Source organism: Brassica napus, chromosome A9 (genome assembly GCF_020379485.1).
Source record: "Brassica napus cultivar Da-Ae chromosome A9, Da-Ae, whole genome shotgun sequence".
NCBI lineage: Eukaryota > Viridiplantae > Streptophyta > Magnoliopsida > Brassicales > Brassicaceae > Brassica > Brassica napus.
Genome location: NC_063442.1, coordinates 15,556,574 through 15,570,164, shown reverse-complemented (window position 1 = coordinate 15,570,164; position 13,591 = coordinate 15,556,574). Strand labels below are relative to the sequence as shown.

The 13,591-nt window shown below is 42.9% G+C and overlaps 2 non-coding genes across 2 annotated transcripts; both read right to left on the bottom strand.

Annotated features, from left to right (window-relative positions):
• Nucleotides 1-5,128: 5,128 nt before the first annotated feature.
• On the bottom strand, nucleotides 5,129-5,235 carry LOC125578700. Its single transcript, XR_007316783.1, has one exon. It is a non-coding gene; the product is annotated as a small nucleolar RNA R71 (small nucleolar RNA).
• Nucleotides 5,236-9,503: 4,268 nt separating this feature from the next.
• LOC125578736 lies at nucleotides 9,504-9,610 on the bottom strand. The gene has a single exon (XR_007316819.1). It is a non-coding gene; the product is annotated as a small nucleolar RNA R71 (small nucleolar RNA).
• Between the last annotated feature and the right edge of the window lie 3,981 nt (nucleotides 9,611-13,591).

Below are 13,591 nucleotides of genomic sequence, written 5' to 3'. Positions count from 1 at the left end.
TTGTTCTCTTCTCTGCATACTCTCCGAACTGTTATCTTTCCACTCCTGAGCATCTCTTCTTGCTTGATTCAACACCCATCTCCAATCTATATGTTTCCTTTGAAAAATAAGAATGTTTCGGTTTTTCCATAATCTCCACATAATCCAGAACGGGAGATTTTGTAGATGTGCCAATCTTGTGTGTAGACTACATTGTAGGCACGCTTCAATTTTCTCTTCCAGTGAAGCTAAAGGATCAATAAGTATTCTATTATCTATCCCTGAATCCCGCCATACTGCTTGGGCATACGAACAATCAAACAAAAGATGTTTCTCCGTTTCTGGTTCTTGGCAACACCGTCGGCACAGATCATCAGTAGTAATATGTCGTCTCTTTAGATTGCTTCCAGTAGCTAGACTCCGAGATAATGTTTTCCATAAGAAATGGTGAAGTTTTGATGGCATTCTAGTCTTCCAAATTCTTCTTTTGAGGTCAGTATTACCGAAAGTTGGTTGAAACCCCTCCTCCATTGGTAGATGAGTACTCAACCAGTATCCAGACTTTACTGTGTAGAGGCCATGTTCTGTATAGTGCCAGCCAAGCATATCTATAGTTGCAGAGCTGGATATCTTGATTCTTAATATTTTGTCCACATCCTCATCGACCATTTCTTCTCGTAGCTTCTGTTCATTCCACCCATCTCTAGCTTCATTGAAGAACTGATGTAGTTTCCCATCTCTCAGCATTCCTTCTCTCTGTCTCGGTGGTCGAGGTAAGTGGTCAGAGATCCAAGGATCTGTCCACGTATTAATAGTCTTACCATCTCCGATCATATATCTCAGCCCTTTGACAATCAACTCTTTTCCGTAGAGAATAGATTTCCAAGCATAGGAGGCCTTCTTTTTTTGCACCGCCGTAAGTATATTTCCATCAGAGAAATAACGTGCTCGCAAAATTCTAGCCATTAGACATTCTGGATACTGCATTATACGCCATACTTGTTTTCCAAGTAACGCCTGATTAAATTTCTCCAAATCCCTGAAACCGAATCCTCCTTTAATTTTACCATTTATTTACATTAGAATGCCATTGATATATTTATTGAACATATTGATATGTGGTGTTTTTAATACCAATACATGTGCACTTTGAGCTCATTTTCAGTCCTAATTCGTGTTTAATTTACATCATTCTAGGTTGGGAACAGGTGAAAGAGTAAAGGAGAGAGTTTCAGGAAGTCTGATGCTGTTTCGAAGGATTCAACGTGGAACAGTCATTTAGAACAACCCAAGGGTTGCTCCCGAAGAGATCAAGCATTAGACTGCTCCCGCTCATTAAGGAAACTTCCTATTCTGGAGTTTGCCCTAGTTTCGACTTTCTCTTTCTCTTATTCTCCTATCACCAGCGCCTCCCTATAAAAGGGGAGGCTATCGTTTTCTTAAAGGACACACGAGTTTTACAAGAAACCTAGATTACTCTTTTGGATTTTACGCAACTTGTAAGGGAGAAGGCTCCATCTCTCATTCTCACGAGAAGATTACCCTGAACCCTTTGTCTTTTTACTTATTTTATATGCAGTATTATTCAGGAATCTTGCTTATGTCATCCTGCTTTATGATTGAGTAGTAGGCAAAGCTTGCTTAGGGTTGTAGGGTGTTAGCCGCATGAACTGAACACAAATAAGTGATCTCAACTATCTTCATTCATATTGATCTTACTGCCTGCATTGAACTGATCACTTAATGTTGGATCTATGATTTAATCCTCTAGCTAACCGTTAGGAGATAAGTCGACCTATATTGAATGAGCTTAGTATCTCTAATCAGTGAGAGTAGATATTAGGGTATTAAGTGAACTAATCAGATCTCGCATCTAAAGCTTGCTTTCGCGTCTTGTTCCAAGCGAGAGCTTAGGATTCAAGACCGACTCGCATAGGGAATAAGATCACGATAGTGAGTTGTTCCAGCTGAGTGATCTGAGTTCTAGATCGCATTTCATCGCACTTGAATAGTTGTTCAGTTCTGCAAGTAACATCCGATTATTGACCCTAAGCCAACTTCATTTAAATTGAATTCAAATTACCTAGGCATTCTTGTTACTTTTGTCGCAATTAATTCTCAAAACCCACTTGTTTCTCAGCTTGACATGGAACTCATAAGAGTAAAGAGTAAACTGGTCCTCTGGATTGAATCTCAAATATTACAATTACCACTGTTAACTTGACAGTAGCAAGGATTCATTTTTAGTGTATCAAGTTTTGGCGCCGTTGCGACGGGGACTAAGGTTTTACCTTTATTTTTCAGTTTAATATTTAGTCTGAGATATCTAACTTGCTTTACTTCTTTGTTGAAACAGATGATCCAAGTGCATGACCAGTAGACATACTCGGAGCAACGCACAAGGACCACTACATCAGCTGACTAACGAAGAACTCGCAAGATTAGAAAGACAGAACCGTCAACAGCCAAGAACAACCGACACCAACATGGGTGATCATGGCAATATGGATGACCTCACTGCTGCATTGGCACTCATTCAACAACAAATGCAGAATCAGCAACAGCAGATGCAGCAGGTGCAGCAAACCATCCAGAATCAGCAACAAGCTGCACAAGAGCAAGCAGCCGAGAACGCTGCGCGAGAGGAGCGTGGTGCTCTTATTGGGGAGCGAAACCTTCCGAGGAATTTTGCTACTAACCGCTCCCCCATCAACCCTCCACCCTGTACTCGACAGGATTACTAGATCAAACCTGCACTAATTGGTCTGGTACAGAAGAGCACATTCAGTGGCCTGATATCTTGCATATTTACATTGTTTTATCCATTCATTCATAAACATTTTCATCATATAGATTAGGATTTAGACATGTTTAGGTTGCATTTTGCATACATATGTCTCTATCAGGTATTTGAGTACCACATGGAGTTTCTGGAGACATTTGGGTGCATTTGGAGCTCAAAAAGGAGTGTTTAGAGTGGTCATTGGGCGAGCAAGGCATGGAGCGACCAGTCCGGAGCGACACCACCAAGTCGCTCTGACCTCCCTATTGGAGCGACCTTACCAGAGCGACAGGGAGAAGTCGCTCGCGGTTTCATCACTCGGAGACGCGAGAACGAACCCGGAGCGACCTCCCGGAGCGACACCACGAAGTCGCTCGCATCTCACACCCCTCTCGGAGCGACCTCCCAAAGCGACACCACCAAGTCGCTCTGACCTCCCTATTGGAGCGACCTTACCAGAGCGACAGGGAGAAGTCGCTCGCGGTTTCATCACTCGGAGACGCGAGAACGAGCCCGGAGCGACCTCCCGGAGCGACACCACGAAGTCGCTCGCATCTCACACCCCTCTCGGAGCGACCTCCCAAAGCGACACCCCGAGGTCGCTCGCGTCTCTATGGCGAGACGACACGAAGCGAAGCCTGGAGCGACCTCTCAGAGCGACCCACTGAGGTCGCTCCCGAAGGCCGGAGCGACTTGCCGGAGCGACATGCCGAGGTCGCTCCGCGCCTATTATCTGCTCGATTTCTATTTTACTTAAGGGCCTTTTGGTCATTTCATTATGCACGTTTTACATTTCTAAAACCTATGTTTTAAACATCTTTTGTAGCCACCAGAGGCAGATTATCTTTTATCTTTTGATCTATTGAGAAATACACAAGAACTCTCTTGAGAAGTTCATCTCTTGGATTTTGATTTGTGATGTTCTTGTGTTCTTGTTGATTTCTTATCTATTTCTCTACATGGTTAATCTGAAATCCAATATGGGTTTAAGAGGAATCATGGAGATTAGTGAGTAATCACCTTTTGAATTCATGGGTTAGGGAGATTAAGGGTGATTAGGTTAGAGCTAGGATGTTTTAGTGTAGATCATTCATATTTCCCTGCTAGTAGAGTAATCATAATGCATCTTCTGAGTTGGCCACTCAGTTGTTGATCCTTAGGCATTTCTCACCCGAAAGGTGTTCGATGAAATGCCCGAGACAACTCTCCTAGGCTTTTAGTATACTTTGCCAAAGACATTTGTTGTTAAAGGTGCTAAGATAGCTAATAGAGTTGTTGGTAATGATTGCTTTCATATTATTCAACCAAAGACATTTGATGTTTGAGATGTGTTAGCAAATGAGCATTCATCTAGACATAGAGCTTGCTTAGAATTGTGTCTAGGCTTAAGGTTGATAGTTTGATTGATCATTTGCCATCCTTAGTTCGATACTTGATCACCCAAGGTCTAATCCCTACGCCCATGAGTTCTCTTTTCCCTTAGTCAAGAAAGTATCATTTAGTTATTCCTTTTAATTAGTCATAGTTTTAAAACCCATCTAAATCATTGGTTGCACTTAGATTAAGTGTGTACTTGCATTCTCAGTGCTTTGATATCCCTCAGAACTGGTTCGACAATCTTTTATACTACAACATTTGTCTTAGGAGCCTTGAAAACTCTTAACATCAAATTGGCGCCGTTGCTAAATTCTGAGTAGATTTCAACATTGAGATTTAGTCACTTACTTGAGACTAAGTCATTTTTATTTTCTTTTGTTACTGATTCTTCTTCACCTCCCTTTAATCTACAGGTGTATGCACTTGAGGAGCAGGGGTCCATCAAACCTAGTTCCAAGAGTTGCAGATATCAGAGCTTTAGAGAGAGAGTGTGCTAGAAAGAGAAGAGAAGAAGAGCAACAAGCTCAATTGCAGAGATTGCACACTGATATGGGAGACATACATCAGCATGATGCAGGCGTAAATGGCGCTAATAACAATGCTCCAGCTAACCAACAACGAGCAGCTCGACCCATTGGCACTTACGACCGTCCCAACATTCATGGTCATAGATTGGGAATCCGAGCACCCGCTGTGGCAGCCAACAACTTTGAGATCAAATCAGGACTCCTCAATGTGATCGAGAACAACAAGTATCATGGCTTGGCACTAGAAGACCCATTTGATCACTTGGACAGGTTCGACAGCTACTGTGGGTTGTCAAAAACCAATGGTGTGTCCGAAGATGCCTTAAAGCTCAAGCTATTCCCTTTCTCTTTGGGGGATAAGGCACGTCAGTGGGAGAAGTCTCTACCCAGTGACTCCATCACTACTTGAAATGACTGCAAGAAAGCATTCTTGGAGAAGTTCTTCTCTACTTCAAGAACTGCTAAGCTGAGAAACGAGATTTTCAGCTTTCAACAGAAGAACTTGGAAGGCTTAAGTGAAGCCTGGGAGAGATTCAAGGGCTACCAAGCTCAATGCCCACACCATGGCTTTTCTAAGGAGAGCTTACTGAGCATATTCTACTGTGGTGCTCTTCCTAAGTACAGAGCCAGACTGGATACAGCTAGCAATGGGTTCTTCTTGGGGAGAACTGAGGAGGATGCAGAAGAGCTGGTTGACAACATGGTAAAGAGTGATGCAGTCTACAGTGGAGACCACGACAGAGGCAGTAGAACAGATGATAAGCAGACGAGGAAAGAGATCAAAGCTTTGGAAGACAAGATCGACCTACTCATTGCTGAAAAAGCAACCCAAGAGCAGCTGAAGTTTGTTGGTAACTCCAAGCAGGAAGATCCACTTGCTGTCAATGAGGTTGAGGGTTTGGAAAGTCAAGAGGAGTTGTGTTTCATCAACAACAATGGTAGCTGGTACAAAAAGGAGCCCAATTTTCAGTACAACAACTACCAACAGAAATCCTATCCCAACAACCAACAGAGTGGCTATCCGCCAAGAAACAACCAGCAAGGCAGCTATCAGCCTCAGCAAAATCCCTCGTCTGGTTCCTCTGCTCCTCAAGAGAGCAGCACTGATACCTTACTGAAACAAATCTTGGAGTCTCAGACTAGAAGTGAGAAGCATGTTGGTTATGAGTTGAAGAACCTTCATACCAAGATTGATGGGAGCTACAATGAGCTCAACAACAAATTCTTACACCTTGCTTCTACAGTCAGGAATTTAGAGAATCAGTTTGCTTCCATGAACACTCACCAGAATCGCCAGCAAGGTTCTCTACCTGGAAAATCTGAGCAAAACCCCAAGGAAACCATGAAAGCATCACTCTCAGGAGTGGTAAGGAGTTACCTCAGAGAACTCTCACCAAGGATGCTGAGAAACAAAGTGAGGGGGTTGCCATCAACAAAGATGATGAAGTGGTGATTGTTGATGAGAAGATCAATGACGAGATCTTGGAAAAGATAGTGGAAGCCAAAGGTAAAGGAAAGGTTGGGGAAGAGAAGAAGACAGTAAAAGATGGTGAAGTTGTTACTCCAGCAAGTGAAAGTTCTTTTGTTCCTCCTCCCTATGAACCCAAACTTCCATTCCCTGGTAGATTCAAGAAGCAGCTGCTAGAGAAGTACAAGGCTCTGTTTGAGAAGCAAATGAGTGAAGCTCAGGTTGCAATGCCCATCATCGATGCTTTCATGTTGATTCCTCAATACATCAAGTTCTTGAAAGATACTGTAGCTGCAAAGAAGATGGAGATGGAAGGCATGATGATTCTTACCCATGAGTGCAGTGCCATCATCCAGAGGCTTGATCTTCCCGAGAAGTTAGAGGATCCAGGAAGCTTCACACTACCTTGTGCTCTTGGACCTATGGTATTTGAGAAAAGTCTCTGCGATTTGGGAGCTAGTGTCAGCTTGATGCCTTTGTATGTTGCAAAGAAGCTTGGATTCACTCAGTACAAGAAGTGTAGACTGTCTCTAGTGTTAGCTGATCGTTCAGTGAAGTACCCTGTGGGCATCTTAGAGGACCTCCCTGTGAAGATTGGAAGGTATGAGATACCTACAGATTTTGTGGTGCTTGAGATGGGTGAGGAGGCTCAAGACCCATTGATTCTAGGAAGACCATTCTTAGCTACCGCAGGAGCTATTGTTAATGTGAAGGAAGGCACGATTGATCTCCATTTGGGTAAAGAGAACATCCTCCACTTTGACATCAAGAGGAAAATGAGGAAACCAACTGTGTTCGGGCAAGCCTTCTACATTAAAGAGATGGACACTCCTGCTGATGAGCACCTTGAAGAGTTACCACCTGAAGACGACGAGGAGGGAGCATCTCCCTCTACTCATTCCCCATAGAAGGTAACCCACCACACTCCCCTGTATATACCATTTTATTTTTGCATATTAGTCTTCTTTTCGGTATCTCTCTCTCTACTTGACAACACAGAGACTGTGTAACTCAAGTTTGGGGGAGGTACCAAGTATTTGATCATGTTTGCTTTGATGTTGTTTCATTGAGTCATGCATGGCATACCTATTTGCAATAAAAAAAAAATCAATCATTTAGTTTGCATCATTTGCATTTCTAGGAGAGTCTAGAGCATATAGGTTGCATTCACTTGCATTGGGAGCAATGATTTTGAATGCATTGTAAAGAACACTACGTTGCACTTGACTAGCTTTTGCACCTCTCAAAAAGACTTGTATGTTTCGAGCCTTGAAAACTCTTCCTGAAACTTGTTGATTGCTGAAACTCAGTCTTTGAAGCCAACTACAACCTTATTTGAACTGAACGAACTTAATGCTTCTTGCTCATGGTCCCTTGTGTACTGAGTCATGGCTATACACACTTGAGTTGTCACATCTTTTATACCAATCTTTTTTGACAAACTTGATATATGGTGTTTTATACATCTTGTATATATGCTTTTAAATTAGTTTTCAAGTCTTTATCGAGTCTTCCTAGTCTTTTTGGAGTCATTACAAGTCTGGAGTTGCATTTTGATGGGAGATGGATCAGCTGGAACAAAAGAGGCAGAAAACAATGCAATTTGGTGGTTTTCACGCAGAACAGTCTTGATGACTGTTCCGAGTGAGTGTTCCAGCGGCAGAGATTTTTTAGGAAACTACAATCATTACGGGATTTGCCCTAGTTATCCATATTTTCTCTCCCAGCCGCCTGTGGCTTTGATATATCATATTTTCTGTTTCTCTTTATCATACTACGCTATTCTAGACAGAAGAAAACCATTGGAGACTTTAGAATTTGAGGATTTGCTTATTGTAAAGGGAGAAGGCTCCATCTCTCTCACCATAGAGAAGATTATCCTGAACCCTATTCTTATTCTATTGAATTGCATGATGTTTTATTCAGTCTTTGTCTCTGTGATTTCTTTGTCCATGTCTGAGTAGTCGCTTGTTAGGTTTAGGGTGTTAAGGATCATGGATCAATGAGCTAGACACAAATAGGATTGTTATTCTTTGATATCTCTGTCTATTGTTATGCTTATTGCTTATGTTAAACTGGCCATTTAGCATCTGATCACAAGTTTAATCTATTCATCAAAAGTGTTTTAGGTTACTGGAAATAGCATAGATAGGCGATTTGTCCTTAGCCAACGAAAGCTGATGTTAAGGCGAATCGTGAACCAATTGAATCTGAACTTAATGCTTGTCATCATTCTCTGATCCAAACGACAGTTTAGGCATTAGGATTGCTTGATAAATTGGTAGACACCACGACAGTGGGTTTATCTATTCTTGTTGTTCAAGTTCTAGATTGGCTCGTATTGTTTTCCTGAATAGTTGTGTAGCTCATGATCCTAAGTATCCCAATGAATCACCCTGAACCTAGCTCTTTTAATCATATGAAAACCTTTTAACTAGTCTTTTATTTTATGTTATAATACCTCAATCTTAAAACCCCCATATTGTTTTAGCTTAATATTGATCCTACAGAAATAAAGTGTAACAGTTGGTCTCTGTGGATTCGATCCTAAAGTGCTACATCGACATACCATTCGATTGTGGTAGTGTGCACATTAGGTTATTTGGTGTGCGTATACACGTAATATCAAATTGGCGCCGTTGCCGGGGACCATCTTTTTACCTTTATTTTTCGGTTATTTATTTAGTCTAAGACCTCTAACTTGCCTTATCCTTTTTGTTGCAGCTAATGTTCCAGGTGCATGACCAGTAGACATACTCGGAGAAACGCACAAGGAGAGTTAGTTACATTTACCAACCACGAGCTAGCAAGGTTAGAAAGAACAAATCGTCAACAGCCAAGGCAAACTGACACCACTATGGGTGATCACGCCAATCAGGATGATCTCGCTGCGGCTATGGCACTCATGCAGCAGCAGATGCTACAAATGCAGCAGACCATCCAAGCTCAGCAGGATGCTGCTGAACAGGCTGCTCTCGCGCAGCAAGAACAACAGGCGCAGACTGTCCCAATCGGGCAGAGAAACCTTCCGCGTAACATCCCTACTACGCGCTCTGCCATTGTTCCTCCACTCTGCACCAGGCAGGACTTCGAGATCAAGCCTGCTTTGATTGGTCTAGTACAGAGAAAGGTGTTCTCTGGTCTCTCTACAGAAATTCCAATGGAGCATATTGGGAGTTTCGAAAAAGTCTGCAGTTTCACTCGCGCGAATGGTGTTCCACCAGATTACATCAGGTGCATGCTATTCCCATTCTCTCTTGATGGAAAAGCTGCACGGTGGTTGAACTCTCTCCCTACCGGCTCTCTCACTTCATGGGAACAGGTCCGATCAGCGTTCCTCAGCTATTTCTACTCTAAGGCGAGAACAGCTGCATTGAGGAACAAGATCACCTCCTTCAAACAGCTCACTGATGAGCCTTTCTGCGACACATGGGAGCGCTTCAATGACTATCGCAGAGAATGTCCTCACCATGGATTTGATGATGATTACCTCCTGGACATTTTCTATGATGGAGTGGACTGGAAATACCAAGGTGCTCTAAACTCTGCGAGCAATGGAGACTTCATGACTCAAACCACTGATGGAGCGTTTAAGCTGATTGAGAACATGGCTGCTAGCTCAGCTAATAAGAAAGAGGAGAGTGATTGCTCCAAGAAAGGAAACAGTTCCGACGCCCAGAAAATAGATGAGCTGACTGCCAAGGTTGATCAGCTACTGAAAAACAACCAAGGACACGTTTTCAGCATGGAACAACCTACGACCGGGCATATTCAGAACCAGAACCAGCGACAACCGCAGAGCAATCCGCATGCTGTTCCAGCTACCGGGAACAGTCAACCAGATGAGCTGATGGGTCTGGGTATGATGATGCAACAGCTGTTGCAGGGTCAGCAGGTTCAGGCCAAGGCGTTGAATCAGGTAACCACGGAAATAGACACCAGGATGGGCAACATGTTCACTGAGCTGAATAACAAGTATGACAATCTTGCGATCCATATGAGAAAGATCGATGTTCAGCTTGCTCAAACAGTTGAGAGTGTCAAGAGGCAACAAGAGACGCTCCCTGGAAGAACTGATAAAAATCCAAGGACTGAGCACTGTAATGCAGTAGAGCAGTCGTTTGCTGAGACTATTCTAGTCGCAGAAGAGAACACAGAGCAGTCTGCTAGCTCTGAAGTGATTGCTCCTAGTGAACCTGCTGAAACTCCACCAGTCCGAGTCTATGTTCCTAAGGTTCCCTATCCAATTCCACCTAGACATCTGATGGATCCCATTAGTGAAGAGCAGCTGATAGGTTTTAACAAGATGGTGAGAAGGCTTCCTAAAGAACTTGCATTCGAAGATGCTCTGCAGATTCGTCCATTGCTCCAGTTCTTTAAACACTGTAGAGAGACTCAAGAGGAGATCAAGGTCCTCTATACCAAAGCACTGTCTACACCAGCACTGAAGGTATTGCCTAAGGTTGATGATCCTGGAAAGTTTGTTTTCCCATGTTCCATCGCAGGAACAACCTTCAAGGATGCTCTTTGTGACTCTGGTTCTTGTGTGAATCTCGTCTCAAAGGCTATTGTAGACGATTTGGGTATTGCTGATGTTGAGCGTTCTCAGCTGACCCTGACCTTTGCAAACTCTTCCAGAGCAGTCCCATATGGAACCATCCGCAGCCTTCATGTTCAAGTAGGAGAATGCATTGTTCCTGCTGAGTTTCAAGTTGTTGAGATGAACAAGGATCATGAGATGCCTTTGATATTTGGAAGGACATTCATGGCTACTGTTGGAGCAACCATCGATATGCCCAACAAGAGAGTCTGCTTCTCCAACATCAACAAGAAAGTTTTCTACAAGGCTGTACCCACCAGATCTTCCTCATCACACGCCTCTCGCATCTCAGTGTTTGATGTGGAAAAGCTGAAGGTTGTTCCAGAGAAGGAGCATGGTGACAAGGGTGAAAGCAGGCTGTTATCTGATGAAGATCCATGCACTGATCCTACTAAAATCAGAGGGAATTCAAGGGTGAAACAGAAAGTCCATAAGAAAAGGTCAAGGGAGATCCTACATTGACTTTGATACCTCTCAAGTGTGATGAGAACTCCATTGAGTATGAGGTAAAGTGCAAAGGTACCTCTAAACCGTTCTCTAAAGTCAGAGCTATTCTCACACATGAGCTGAAGGAGAAAGGGGAAGCTGCTGTGAAAGGGTTGTTGAGCAAAGTTCTGGAGCTGAACATGTCTGATTGTGGAGCTTGTTTTGGAACAAGCCCTCCTGCTCAACCCGACTGATCCCAGTCACCAAGTCAAGCTAGAGACTTAAACCAAGCGCTTGGTGGGAGGCAACCCACTGGTGAGTGTCATTAACATTAGGATTTTCTTTTTCACTTATTTTTGTTTTTAGTTTGTTGAGTCTCAGGTCATAAATCAGAAAATCCGAGACCCTTGACTGGAGCAAGCAGCTGGCAGCTCTCATTCCAGAGCATCCTTTGCTGGAGCAACCGCGTCTTGCTCTGTCAGGCTGCTCCGCGCCAGGTAAGTATCTCGAACAAAAAAAAAAATTATTCTTGTTTTCTCCTTCTCTCTGATTTATTTTCACACCAGGGACGTTGTGAAGTAAGTCTGGGAGAGGGTTTTCGTCGTTTACTAACTCGTTTCTTTCTTTTGTTTTTCTTTTGGGTCAATTTGAGTCAGTTTTTATTGAGTCAGTCAAAACTTTGTGGGAATTAGGACCTTATTCTGTGTTGATCACTGACCACCTCGTGCTTTAGTTATCTTATTCAGTGACCTTAGCAGTGGCGAAAGACACACATGTGGACCTGGAACACCCTGACATATCTCACTTGATTCTCCAGAAGTTCTCAGCCGATCAGGTTACACTGGGTAGACTTAACTCCACCTTACTTGAACCTAATCTTGACTGAAATTCTTCTTGTTATGGGCATTAGATCAGGGAAACGAGAACACACTCAGGACTTCTTATCCTTTTTATCCATCTTGCTGATCCTGAGTGGCTAGCTCATCTTTAGCTAGTTCCCACCCTGCACCTTAGCCTTTATTCCACCTTCATGCATTTGTTTTTCAGTGTCATATGTGCAGATATGTGCAAAAAGGTCGGAGAGGAAAGGATCAACGCAGCCTCCTACTCGTTACTGCTGCAGAAATTATGTCAGAACGGAGAACAAGCAGATTATGGGAGCAACCGCTCTATAACCAATGAACTGCGCAAGAGCAGGGGTGGAGAACCAGAATGGTCGCGAAATCAAAACCACCAGTGGCACTCAGAACGATCATGTGTTACCTCCTTCTTCGTCACATCACCATATCAGTCTTCAAAAAAAAAAAAAAAAAAAAAAACGAGATTAATGTGATGGAGAAGGAGAAGAAAGAAAAGAAACATGGAGCCACTGGAAAGGTCGAGCAAGAAGTTGGTACCAAGTATTGAAGAGTGTGTAGAGGAAAGTGGAAAGCAGAACAATCAGTTGCCTGTTCCGTCATCAGAACAGTCGCACCAGATAGAGCAAAAACGAGTAGAGGCTGTGGACATCAATGGATCTATCCTCTCTTGCCATTTTGTGTGATATCCTGCATCCTCTTAAATGAAATGGTAGCCCCTAAACACTCTTAACTCCACCATTAAATAGCCTGTTCCACATTTAGACCGTCTACCCTGAATGATGCCTGTGATGAGAAGCTCACGCTACTCTTAAATGAATGTAGGGAGTTCTGTCTCGATAGTGTTGCTTTTTCAGGTTTGAGATGAAGAGTATGGAGCCGATTTTTGAACAGCAGTCAGTGGGGTTCCGGTAAGGGTGTGTTGTCCTAGTTTTACTGCTTGTATGGTTCAGAGATTCGTGGTTAAAGTATGGTTGCTGAGAATAGGAGAGTTCCCACACTTTCAAACCTTTCTCCATGTTCTTGATACTTGACATTGTTTGAGGACAAACAAGGATCTAAGTCTGGGGGAATTGATATATGGTGTTTTATACATCTTGTATATATGCTTTTAAATTAGTTTTCAAGTCTTTATCGAGTCTTCCTAGTCTTTTTGGAGTCATTACAGGTCTGGAGTTGCATTTGATGGGAGATGGATCAGCTGGAACAAAAGAGGCAGAAAACAATGCAATTTGGTGGTTTTCACGCAGAACAGTCTTGATGACTGTTCCGAGTGAGTGTTCCAGCGGCAGAGATTTTTTAGGAAACTACAATCATTACGGGATTTCCCCTAGTTATCCATATTTTCTCTCCCAGCCGCCTGTGGCTTTGATATATCATATTTTCTGTTTCTCTTTATCATACTACGCTATTCTAGACAGAAGAAAACCATTGGAGACTTTAGAATTTGAGGATTTGCTTATTGTAAAGGGAGAAGGCTCCATCTCTCTCACCATAGAGAAGATTATCCTGAACCCTATTCTTATTCTATTGAATTGCATGATGTTTTATTCAGTCTTTGTCTCCGTGATTTCT